A 13,929-nucleotide genomic window follows, 5' to 3' on the forward strand; every position below is an offset into this window, starting at 1 on the left:
ACAACACATGATAATTTCAACAAGAATAAACCAAAAATTGAATTACAGCTTGAAAACATAAAGGTATGAACTCTTATACATTCAGTTGTTTTAATTAAAACAGTTAATGAAGGAATTTTAATCAGTTAAAGCAAAGACCTAGATTAGACTTCATGAGTACAAAAGTAGAACATTAACAGCATTAGTTAGCCCTTATTGGTACTATGATACTGCCAAACAGACGTTGTTATAAATATAATACAACCTGGATAGATGTCGGCATCTTACAAGGTAAAACTTACTGGGCCACCTTAACATGGAGATTTGTTACAAATCCCCATAGACTAGCTGTCATTCAAATCATAACTACAGTACAAGAAACATCCTCCAAGGTAACAGGCAAATTATTTGTATGTATGTATGTATCTATCTATCCATCTATGTTTTTTCTAAACCACTTGCCCTAGTGAGGGTCACAGTGGTAGAAAGTTGCGCATGGAAGTCTGCGACCACAGTCTCCAGCTCATCTGTGGAATCCTCGGGCATTCCCAGGCAAGCTGACAGTTACATTTGTACAACATGTCATAGGATTGTCTGGTTGCCTCTACCATTAGCCATACCCAGTACATCTCCCACTGAAGATACCTAGGGAGCATTCTCATAAGGTACCCAAACCATGTGAATTGGGTATTTTTAACCCAGATGAGCAGTATCTGGATTCCAGGATCTTACTGGATTGCCATATTCCTCAGTATATCATAGAAAATGAGTCCAACTACCATATGAAGGAACCTTAATCTGCCAGGTCTGTCTTTGATCATGTGCTTTTGGTGACTACTAAGGCCCATGGTCATAGGTTTAGACTGGAATTAGACTAAACAGTAAATTAAGAACTTCATCTTATAACTCAGGTCTCACTTTACTACCAACATTTGAACAACATCTGCAGTGCCACCACTGCTGGACTCATCTACTATTCTATCTCTTGATGCCCTCTACCTTCATTTGTAGGTAAAAGTGGCAGGTTCTTAAACACATTCTCCTGTGTCAGCTGTTCACATTTCACCTGCAGAAAGCATTTCCCACTTCTCTTGGAGTGAACCATGACATCCGATTTGGAAGTGCTGATTTCCATTATAGCCAATACACACACAGACACACACACACACACAGACACACACAGACACACACACACACACACACACACACACACACACACACACACACACACACTCACACACACACACACACACACACCAACGATGACTGTGATAAAATAAACTTTACTGGTGCTTCTGGTACCTCAGCCAAACTGCCTTCAAGGAATAAATAATACACCTCACACAGTCCTTTATATACAAATGTTTTCACACATCAATATTAGTTAATAATGTGCCCAATCAACTCCCATGCAACAAAGTACACACCCTGAAACCTTTGCCTCTATCCCATTAAAACCTAAGTGCAAGGAAAACTTTCTAAATTGAAACATTTCTTATAATAACAGACAACACTGCAATACAAAATATAGACAAACTATATATTAAGATTCATCTCTAAATGCATACCATTAGGTAGCAAAGTCAAATAATTAATAATAAATCTAGTTTCCATTTGTAATAACTTATGTGCAAAATCACCCCCCCCCAAATCAATGTGAGTTTTAACCAAAACACTGTAAAAAAAAACTGCCATCCAAACCTTCATGTACTGTATGGAAATGTTGGGCCACATGGCTCTCCAAATTACAGTTTATAATGTCACCCAAATGTTCTAATATCCATTTGTGTATATTTTGTATTGCAGTGTTGTCTGTTATTATAAGAATCAGAACCACCATTACCAGAAGCCCCGGTAAAGTGTATTTTATCACAGTCATCATTGCCTTGGCTATGTATTTTTTTTTCTTTTTTTGTGGTTTTGCTATAGTGTTTATTGGCATTTATAGCCTATTCACCCAGCAGAATGTCTCTCCTCTGAATGCTGACAATCATGGTCACTTGAAGCTGAGGACATAATTTGCAAACAAATGCGCTGGTCTCATATCTCAGATTGGATATTCTCCAAACTGTGGCTGAGTCCTGATGTCCTGGCCATGAAACAGAAGTGGAGATAAGACAATCCTTTGGCAAAATCCTATAACCACCTTGAACATTGCTGATATAACAAAGAAAATGTGGTCACAGCAGGTTCCTGGGGCATAATAGAATCTGTTAACATCAGCAGAGTCAGTCAGCCATTTGGTAGCTTTGAAACTGCCTGCCCCTCTTGTAAATTTGCATTTGGATACTCCTCCTGGGCCCATCTCATTTGCTCACTCAAAAAAAAAAAAAAAAAAAAGAAAAAAAATTGCACTTTATTCATCTGCTTTCACTGTATTTGTGTTTCTTCCTACTTTATTTTGCTTTTGCATCATCTTAAAAGTACTCAGTTGTATTTATTACTGCTTGGTGTAACTAACATTCTAAGCCTTTTGGTTTAAGCACTTGGGCTTCAGACCAGTTGTTTTACATTAAGAAGCTTTGTGGTCTGCACTGTTGTGGCAAGACAGGTAGCTTACATCCTCCTCAGTTGGGAACTGCTGATTGAAGGCTTAATGTCTGTTATTCTAAAAGTGTATTAGTTCTGGTTTAAGCACTTGGGCTTCCAGCCAGTTATTTTACATTAAGAAGGTTTGTAGTCTGCACTCTTGTGGGAGGAGAGGTTGGACTCTGCCCTTCTGAGCTGGGAATTTCTGGTTAAAGGCTTATAGTGCCTGCATATTTGAACTGTTTCTTACTGAAATTGGTGGGCCTTGTTTGCTATAGCATAGACTAGATCCAGGCCTGCTGAATCTAGCTTTGTTTGTAGAACTTGAGCACTAATCCAGGCCTTCTTAAAAGTATTCAATTGTATTTATTACTGCTTGGTAGTAACCTGATTAAAGTGTAGCTATCATTCTAAGCCTTTTGGTTTAAGCACCTGGGCTTCAGACCAGTTGTTTTACATTAAGAAGGTTTGTGGTCTGCAATGCTGTGGCAGGACAGGTCACTTACATCCTTCTAAGCTGGGAACTGCTGATTGAAGGCTCAGTTTCTGTTATTTTAAAAGTGTATTAATTCTGGTTTAAGTACTTGGGCTTCAGGCCAGTCATTTTACATTAAGAAGGTTTGTGGTCTGCACTCTTGTGGGAGGAGAGGCTGGACTCTGCTTTTCTGAGCTGGGAATTTCTGGTTAGAGGCTTATAGTGCCTGCATATTTGAACTGTTTCTTACTGAAATTGGTGTGCCTTGTTTGCTGTCCATAAACTAGATTCAGGACTGCTGAATCTAGCTTTGTTTGTATAACTTGAGCACTAATCCAGGCCTTCTTTTTTGGAGAAGGTTCCCCTGCACTCCAGTGGCAGAAGTGTGCAGTTAGAGCTTGTCTGGTTGAAGACTACAGGAACAGGGCTCAGTTTCGAGATTTTTTTACTGGTTAATTGGGTAATTTGTTTAAAAGCCTTTTCAGATTACTTGTAGTCATCTAAAGCTGTTTTAAGTGTATTTTTTACTGTTTGTAGTCATTTAAAGCCATTTTTAGTGTATATTTTACTGTTTTTGCCTTATCTTTAAAAAAATGTCCTTGTTTCCCACCTTTCTAAGCTAGTATAGTTAAGTTTTCAGGGTAGTGCTGAATTCATTGCTGTGTTACAAGTTTCTGAGTTGCCCATACCTTACTTGTATAGAAAGAGGTTTCTCTGTTCACCTGTGAGAGAGGGAGCTTTGAGCAGCCATCTATCCCTGGAGGAGAGGTTCAAGCCCATAAGTTAGTAGTTTATAGGCAATTTTGGGCTAATTTCTATCTCTTTCATTTCCCTTCTGTAAAAACCACGTTTGCACATCCGGCTAGTGCCAGTTAGCTAGGGCTAAATTATTCCCAGCTCCACCAAGTCTCCTCTTCAGTTTTCCCCTTGAAAGTAGTCTAACTCTCAACCTAAGCACTTAAAAAGCATCCTACAGTCCAGCACTTGCTCAGACCTAATAGCAAGCACTAATATACCCCGACACTTGATTGCCCAGCAGGGCAAGGCTCATTATTCACCTCTCACCAACCAAGTGACTAAGCAGCTCACCCTACTATTCAGGCATGAACAAAGGGCAATTTCAGGTATACTCTCTAGTCTAGCTGATGAACCTGGGTATCCTGAGGCAATGTTACAACTGCCTCATGTACACAGACAACCCTCTCCTCCTTCCACAAAACATTAACATATGTGAGAGATGCAATTATATAGCTAAATTGGAAGCTAAGCTCTCTCCACCTAAGACTGGAACAGGCAGTCATGAGGAGAAGGTTAACACTTGCACCACACCAACAGCCTCACATAGACATACTAAACCAGCACTGGCAAAAAATAAACATAAATACACAAACTCATACTCAGAGGCTCTAAATAAAAACCTGCAAAAGCATCAGAGACCTCCAAAGCAGACATCCAAAAAACCTGCACCTCCCGTCACAAACCAGACAACACAAAACACAAACTCAGTGTGCCGCACAATCACAGCCCTTAAGGCGAAATAACATACCTAACACACTAGTAATAGGCAACTCTATAGTCAGGCACACTGACGTCCCACTCACTAGGCTGGACAAGGTGAACGTTACTGTTAGCTGCCTGTTGGGAGCCAGAATCCGCTACATAACACAACCACTCAGGTCACTCCAGAACAAGTACAAATATGACTCTGTCATTGTTCATGTTGGTGTGAATGACCTGAGATGTACCTCCCTGGACTACATGAAATGAGACATGGAAGCGCTCTCTGATCATGTAGCCCAGGCGGGTATGACCCTGACCCTGAGTAGCATCCTGCCCTCACCAAGAATGATACCACAGTATAAAGAAAAAAATGATCAATTTCAACAATTGGCTAAGCTTCTAGTGTCATTCAAAGGGGATCCAGTGTCTGTCAGCCTGGGACAACATGCTCAACAAGCCTCGTGCTTCACAAGAGATGGCTTGTACCTCTCACTCCCAGGCTTTCAAATACTGGCCAAGTCTCCTGCTGCCCCCATAGTGCCTTTTTTAGGCAAGGTTCAAATGTCAAACCCACCTCCATAAACAGCACAAATAAAAAAATGAGGGTTATGCTACTCAACACCAGGAGTTTAAATCTCAAAATCCATGCACTCAAAGCATTCCTCAGTATGGAGAATGTAGACATCTGTGCAGTAACTGAAACCTGGTTCAAGGCTCCACAGAGCACCCCAGCACTACTGGGCTACAACTCATACCACACATTTTGGGCACAGAATATGGACCGAAACACAAAAGGAGGGGGTGTATCCATATTCATCAAGGATACTTACACCTCCAGGTTAGTGGCACAGCATGATACCTATGAGATCATCCATATGCAACTAACATCGGGCAAATCTGCAATGCAAATTGTGGCCTGCTACAGATCACCCTCCATAACTTAGGATCAGCACTCTGCCTTTCTGGAGACACTGGAAAACATGAAGGTCCTACCGAACACCCTGATATTGGGCAATTTAAATTACCTTACCATTAACTGAGAAAACTACTCAAGTACAAACTTCCAGGTCCAGTGCTTTTTAGAATTTATCATCTCAAATGCCCTGGATCAGCTGGTAAACTCCCCTACCAGAGGTGGAAACATATTGGACCTGGTCATCACCAACATGGGCGACAGGTGTTCCGCACCGGAGGTCAACCCATCACTGGTTAGAGATCAGACCATAAACTAATCACTCTGGATGTCCACACCACACCACCACCCCCAACCAAGGAAACCACAGTGAAAAACTTTTCTATAGCAAATTTCACCTTACTTAAGACAGAGATGGTAAGTTTCATAGCCCCCACACTAAAGGATAACAGTGTCCAAGATGCAGGAACTTTTACAAATGCACTTTATGAGCACCTACAAGGATGCATGGATCATGCCATCCCTAGCAAATCCAAGACTCACTCCCCTAAGAGAAGGAAAAAAGTCTGGTTGACCCCTGCCATAAACAGGCTATACAATAGAAGGTGGAAACTAGTTAAAAAAAAAGCAAATCCCAAGAAGGAAAGACATCCCTGATCAGTATCAGTAAGAAACTAAGGTCCCTCATAAAATCATCCAAGGCTAACTTCGAAAGAAAAATAGCCAAGGATTTGAAAGATAACCACAAAGCCTTCTTTAGCTATGTCAAGAATCTAAGTGGCAACTCACAGATATGCTCTGAGCTAGTGCAAAATAGCACTAAATATACTGAACCTACTGATATTGCCAACATCCTGGCAGATAGATTCAGTGCAAACTTCACCCCCTCAAACCCCCAAAAGGGCCCACAACAATACCAAAAAAGTGTAGTGTCCTGGAAATCACAGACACACAGGTGAAAACAGCCCTTTCAAAAGCCAAAAGCACAGCATCACTGGGGCCAGAGGCTGTCCCAGGCTGCATCTTGCATGAACTACAGAACAAACTAACCCCCCACCTAAACACTGTTTAACCTCAGCCTCTCCACAGGCTACGTGCCCATAGAATGTTGCATAGCAACAGCTATTCTGCTCCACAAAGGAGGGGTCACAACTGACCCTGGTAACTATCGCCCCATAAGCCTGACTAGCCTGGTCTGCAAGGCTATGGAGCGCATCATCATGGAACTCATTAACAAAGACATTGGGAACCTCCAAACACCTGACCTGACCCAGTTCAGCTTTGTTAAGGGCAGATAATGCCTACTAAACCTGGTTGACTTATTTGAGACAATTACTAAGGCCATAAATGAGGGGAAGGTGGTTCACACAGCCTACTTTGACCTCGCCAAGGCTTTTGACACCATTTCCCACTTGGGAATTATAGAACAACTCACCAGCCTGAACATAAACCCCTACGTCACGAGATGGGTTGCCAACTGGCTTACAGACAGAACTCACATGGTAAGAATAGCGGGCTCTAGGTCCGACTCTAAACCAGTCACAAGTGGTATCCCACAAGGCTCAGTCCTGGGACCCCTACTGTTTGGCATACACTTCTCAGAAATACAGGCAAACACAGGAGGATTATGGCTAACCAAGTTCGCTGATGACTGCAAACTGGGAGACATAATTGACTCTCCAGCTGACATGGACATTCTCCAAAAGGGCCTTACTGAGACAGACACCTGGTGTCAAAGTCATGGTCTCAAGCTAAATGCCAAAAAATGCATAGTCATCCCATTTTGGAAAAACAAAACACCCATGAATTACCACATAGGTGGCAGCCCCCTTAATACAGAAAAGGTAATAAGAGATCTGGGGACCCAGGTAGATAGTAATCTCTCCTTTGACAATCATATTGCCAAAGTAGTTAGGAAATCCTTCTATGTAGTCCATCTAATTACTAAAGGGTTTGCGTCGAGAAATAAAGAGGTTATAGTGCCCCTCTACTCATCACTCATCAGACCCATCATAGAGTACAATGCCCCATTTGGGATGTACCTCACAAGACACTTCCAACAGCTAGAAAGACCACAAAAGTACCTCACCAAGAGGCTTACTGGCCTCAAACATATGTCCTATGCAGCCCGACTGGAAAAACTCTGGCTGTACTCAGTGGCATATCGCTTACTCAGAGGTGACCTCTGCCTGACTTACAAAGCCATGTCCAACTCAATATTGATGGACATGCTCCACCTAAAGAAATCAAAGTCACTGTGAGCCACTTGCTCTAGTGAGCTAAACCTCACCACAACAATAAATAGAACATGCTGGAGGGATAGATTCCTGTCTCAGAGACTCCCCATGCTTTGGAACAAAATTGCTAACTACATTAGGCAGAGCCCCTCACTAACACTCTTCAAGAAAAACTTTGACGAGTGGATGGGTAACAGAAAATACATCCCTGGGATCACTTCATTAGCCCTTCTTGACAGAGGCTCAGTTAATTAAACAATGGGGGTGGCGAAAGCTAACACAATCTGGCTAGGCTTATAAATGCCCTCGGGCAGATGGCCTAGTACCTACCTATGAACCTATGAACCTATAGGATTAAGGAGCTCTTAACAAGCCATTTTCTGTGGTCCAGTGGTGCAAGATTTGAGTCCCTCAGCTTCCATTTCCTAATTGTGTGATTCTGAGCACATCATTTAACCAGACAACACTCCCAGGCTGAGTCAGAAAAAGGTCCATCGAGATCAGTGCTCTAACCTGGAATATAAATACAAATAAATAAATCTAAATTATGTACAATGTTGTTGGAGCGCACCAGATTTCCAAAGGTATGCCCTGGTAGTTAATGTCATCTTGATGTTTAGAGCAGTATGAACCAGTTTATCATCTTGATCGTAGACTTTTTGTATTACTTTGAAGCTGGCACAGTCATGGAGATAACACAGTTTCTGGTGCTTCTGATGATTATCTGGTCAGGAGTCTATCTTAGTCCTTGTCAAGGTTATTTAAGAGTACTGCAACTCTAGAAGGCTGGGAATATCTAGGCTGCTACACAAATTGTTGTTGAACTATCAATCCAGCCCACTCTGTCAAACATCCAACCCCTGTTTATGGTACGATACAATAAAGCTAACATGGATTGTTGTCTTTTTCTGTGTTAAAGGAAAAATTTCCAGGATGTAATCTTTCTTGAATAGAATGTAAAGGGAGCTTGATCAGTGAACTGAAAAGGTTGATTCCTTATGCAGGCAGTGAAGTACCACACAATTTTGGGCCTATGGTGGAGATGCTCAGGACTAACCCTGGGGAAAAGTATAAAGCACTTCTAGGGTTTTAAAGTCATCCAGACAAGAGATCACTCACTAGATGGAATGCGGACAAACCTGGAGGATTGTTCTAGTTGCACAGATGGGTTCTTGTGCAGCTGTTAAATTAGTAGATGTCTGATCAACTTTCCAATGCACTATTCATAGGTAGCATTTTACACCACCAATTGTGTCTAACCATGTCTTGTTTTCTGACCAAATGTTGAATGAATGGTGCCTTACTTGCTGCCCACTTTTATGCGTGCTTGGATTGCTTCTCTTTAAAATTTCCAGAACATTATGACTAAGTTAGAAGCTAAGCGTTTTCAGGTCCCACTGTCACCCTCTCCCTCTCCCTGCACATATTTTCTTCTTTGTAACTCTTTGTGGATCAATTATGATCTCAAAGAAAGTATTACATTTTGTGTAGCTAATAGCATTTGCCTCAAAGCTGTATTGTTTAGAAGCTGTAAGCACCCAGTGACTGAGGAACTGTTGTCGATGGAAGTGAGGGTACTACTGAGTAGGGTACAACAGGCTCACACATCGCTTAGAACCCTGCCACCCCCCCATGTGATCAGTTTGTCAAGAATGGAAATGGGTGCCACCGTCAAAGATAAAAATTTTGCTAAATAGAGATATCATAGGTTTTAGATTAATCAAAAGTTATAGTGAATGCCTTTTGGGAATATCCAGATGAGGTTTTCCCATTAGTTATAGGAGTCAGTCTTTCAGAAACTTCTTCTAATAATGAGGTTTAAATGCTCCTTCCTCCTTTATTCTTTGATTCTGGAATTTGCTTGGACCTATCTCATTAAACTTACATCAGTGTGTTCACTGTTTTTGAAATGTTTCTTTAGTTACTGATAGGCTCATAGGTCTATATTAAGCTAATAACCACCAGGGTCTTTACAAATGTAGCCATGCAACCAAACCCATGTTTGTCCCAGAGTTCCTTGGATGTCTATATGATGGGGTATGTTAGTAAAGAGATACCTAAAGGTTATGGGGTCATTAGGGTGGTCATGTTAGTTGGGGATTAATTTACTTACTGTCGGTTCAGACTTGGGGTGAATTTGCAATTTCCTTATGAAAACAGATGACCATTGCAGTCCTCCATTCACCTGGCACATAACCCATTTTGAGGCTGTAGTTGAAGAGTGCTTCAAGTGGTCTTGCTAGGTCATGTTTTAGGCTATTCAGGAGGCAATCAAAGATATTGTTGGGGCCCATTGAAGCAGTGATTTTGGTTTTGTATGAAATATTGTGGGCGTAGATATTCATTAATGCAATAAATCTGAGCTGTGGAGAGCATATGCTGCCACTTATTTATTTATTTTATTTTATTTTATTTTATTTAAGTTTGATGACTGGGGAAGTCCACTGGGCCAAGAAGAGCCCATTTTCAGTGGAGGCCCGGGTAGAAAAGCTCCACAATAATTGCAAGTTACATTTCACATGTTATAAAAGGACAGTTCATACAGCTAATTAAACATTAACAGATAAGCTTCATGATATTTGCAATTTGCTTGTCACAATGTTACAAAAACGAAAAGCCATAATTGAATACAGAAATTTCAACATTTACATCAAGTGAATATTTTTGTTATAAACACAATTGTTGGTTTAACATTTCAAAATATATAGCTACTAGCCATTAGTAGGTTAGGAAAATATTATGCATGGAGAGGGTAATAGTATAATTGAGACTGGAGAGTATAGTACAATAGATATTAGAGAGAAAATTTGTTTTTTGGTAGGGGAGAGATTGTTTTGGGTGGGATGAAGTAATAGTAGAGGTAGTTGGATCACTTGTTTTAAGGAAAATTATCTACTAAGACTGAGTGATTTCTATATACTAGTTTTAAAAGTGAATTACAGAAGAATGGAGTGTGAGAAGAAGGGAATAAAAATATAAGATTAATATCATTAACAACAGCTGAAGTAGAAATGTAGCTAGCGTAAGTTAACATAGCATGCCCACATTCTAAGTAAATCTTAATCTGTACTAGTTAATACCAGTCTGCTATCTCTAAACCATAAGCATTTTTATGTACTAAATATCTAACATTTTTTTATGCAAGTAAGGTGTTATTGTACCATTGCACTTGTCATGGTCTACCTGGCTGAGATGATTTCTGCGAATACTGTCTGTTACTGCATGTCCAACCAGGGCTCTCATCAAAGAATTGCATTGTTTTAAACACTGTAGGGTTGATCATGTATGTGATATATTAGCAAACCGTGAGCAGTAGTCTAAAAGCAGGAGTTTAAATATGGTATAGTAAGGAAGTATATAGCTCAAGCTGATACTGGAAGCCAATAGTTTTTTAAAGAAAAAGGCAGTCATATTCAGAGGGAGAAGAGAGATTAATCTATACTGTTTAATGAGATCTGCAACATGTGTGCATATTCTGCTCACAGTTACAAGTTATAACAGGAGGGGGTTTATTTGGCATATTTTTTGCATTATTTGACATAATTTTGCGTGGGTTTAGTTGACATAATCTTTGCATGGGTTTATTTGACATAATCTTTGCATTGTTGACATAATATGTCCTTGGGTTTATTTGAGATAATTTTTGCACTGGTTTGACATGATCTTTGCATGGGTATTTTTGACGTAATCTTTGCATGGATTTTGAGGAAAAGAGCTGTGTCCAGGTATATCTCAGGTACCAGTGCAGATAATGTTGTTTGATAACAGGTATGAGTTGTAAGTGTTCTTTCACATTTTGGGCTCTGTGTTGTCCCAAATAACATGGATGCAGTTTTTTTTTATTTCATTCAAGGCTAACTTGTTTTCTTCCCAATTTATGTATAAGTAGGGTAAAGTCCTTCTGCAGTTCTATCTTAACCATTTGGTTATTTCTACTGGATTGTAGGTAGCTTCACTAGATCATCTGTATATGATGTGAGGCTGAAGTTGGGTAGGTCAGTTGTAATGTTGTGAATAAAAATGGTAGGTGATTTGGTCCAAGCAGAGGGTCTTGTGATACACCTGTATTTATATTGCCTGTGCCTTAGAGGGCTGTTCCATTTATTATCCATAATATATACTTAGAATGATAGCTGTGAAACCACATCAGTAAACATTCTCTGAAGCTTATATTTTCTTGTTTGCTAACAATAAATTGTAGTTAACTGTACAAACTTATATATATGAATATTGTGTCTGAGTGTGGGTTGTTTCTATGTTTTTAAAGATGATTGAGATGAAGCTACCTAAAGAAGTAAGGATGTTAAATCTATTCCTGAGGTAATGGGACAAAAGCCCTGAGGATATGTAGGAAAAGGGGCTTTCAGAAGGGTGAGTACATGAGTGTCTTTCTTTAAATGAGGGTTAGATTATGTATGTGTGAAGTGAAAGGTTATACGGTAAGTATGTGTTAAGATGTCATCAAAGGTGCAGACATTTCGATGAAGGTAGGATGAAGAATGTAGACTCTGAGACTTTTGTACGTGGGAAGTTTGTCAAGGAGTTGGACTGCGGTAGTGGATAGCTCTCTAAAATTGAAGGTTAACTTCAATAATCTAAGGACTGGATTGGGATTATTAGTACTGGCAGGCTGGTTAACTTCAATAATCTAAGGACTGGATTGGGATTATGAGTACTGGTGGGCTGGTTAAAGTTACAGGGTAATAGTGATGTAAACGTTTAAAGTAGAGCTGAAAGTAGAGGTGACAGAGGTATATCATTTTTCAGTAGTATAAACAATATTATTGATAGTAACTGTAGGTCTTTAATAGATTTCTAGAATAGTTTGTAGAAGTTAGCAAGCAGTGTCTGCTGTATTTTAATCAATGTGGACTTTGTGCTATTTTTGGGGCTCACTGGCTAACCTATGAGTATTATGGTTCTTGTTTCTGCTTGTTCTGTGGGTCAGCTTTCCGGTCTTGCAGGTGCTGTCCTTTTCTCTAAGCTGTATTTTCAGGGATGTAGTGATTTACAGACATTTTATATCTTTTATCTGTTTCTGTTTGACTGGGAATATCATGGCTTCAATGGGAGTCAGGATATTTAGGAACTGTTCAGAGCTCTAGTGGGCTAAGTGTCATCATGTACTGCACTCCAATCAATGCACTCTGCTTCTGTGAGCAGCATAGCCTCCATATTTCTAGGAAATGCTCCACCTGCAACTACATTTGGATGGAATGATCAAAAAATATTGGCACCTAGGCTGCTAAATGGATACACGTGGCAGCTATCTATGAAAGAAACAAAGCATAAACATAAATTCTATCTGGAAAATGGCTAGGATGTGGTGGTGGTGCACAATCCTGTTCCAGAAGGACAGTTTAAAAATGCATCTAAACCTTAAATGAGCGCAAGACAATGGGGCCTGATGGTGTGCCCTGTATGACTACTATACAACTGAGGCAGGTAACTGGAAGTCTGATGACCAGCTTGTAACAAAGTACACAAGGAATCCAGAGTCCTTGAGCATAGGGTAAGTGCAGACATGTATCAGGTTGCATATTAGTTTGCATGAGAGGCACTGGGCAGTATCAGTATGTCAGGTCTCTGCTTACTGTGAAAACCATGGTGATCCTACTTCAAGACAGACCCATTCCCACTTAACCCAACATAGCATAAGTGAACAACAGAAAGGTTGTACCACACACCTGAGGCAGTTCACAAGGCAAGTAACAAGAGTAACAGCTCAGACAAAGAGCGTGCATGCAATGTGTGATGCTGCTAGCAGATTCTGTATCTGTAACACATTAAATGATGGTGGAAACACGTACAACCACTTTGAGTGGATCTTAGGGTGGTGGCATGTAATAATCAATTTGTATGCAATGTAGTACTAGAATATAGCACATGTGGTTCATTCAGGTGTTAGGGGGTTCCCAGGGGAGTATATGATAACCGTTTTCTGGTTTGGGACCCCTAGTGTCCATATCATTGACATTATAGGATCATTGATACTTCATTGGTGACACAATATGGTGATCCAGTAATGCACAATCGAGCACATTTCTTATAGTCAAAACTGCCATGATTTTAACACTGTATATTCATTGTGCTCATTCTGCAAAACTGTGTATCGGCACAGCAAAAATTCTGTTCAGGTGTGTAGAAATTGAGTGTGCCAGTAACAACAGTGCTGGACTTGTTAGCTGTCCTATCAGATGCAGTACAGCTAAGCATAGTCAGACAACATCCAGGACAGATCACTATATGCTGTGATCATTGGAATATAGCAACTCCAGCACGTAGCAAAAATATGT

The sequence above is a fragment of the Protopterus annectens genome, chromosome 2.part0 (genome assembly GCF_019279795.1).
Source record: "Protopterus annectens isolate FY-2018-M chromosome 2.part0, PAN1.0, whole genome shotgun sequence".
NCBI classification, from domain to species: domain Eukaryota; kingdom Metazoa; phylum Chordata; order Ceratodontiformes; family Protopteridae; genus Protopterus; species Protopterus annectens.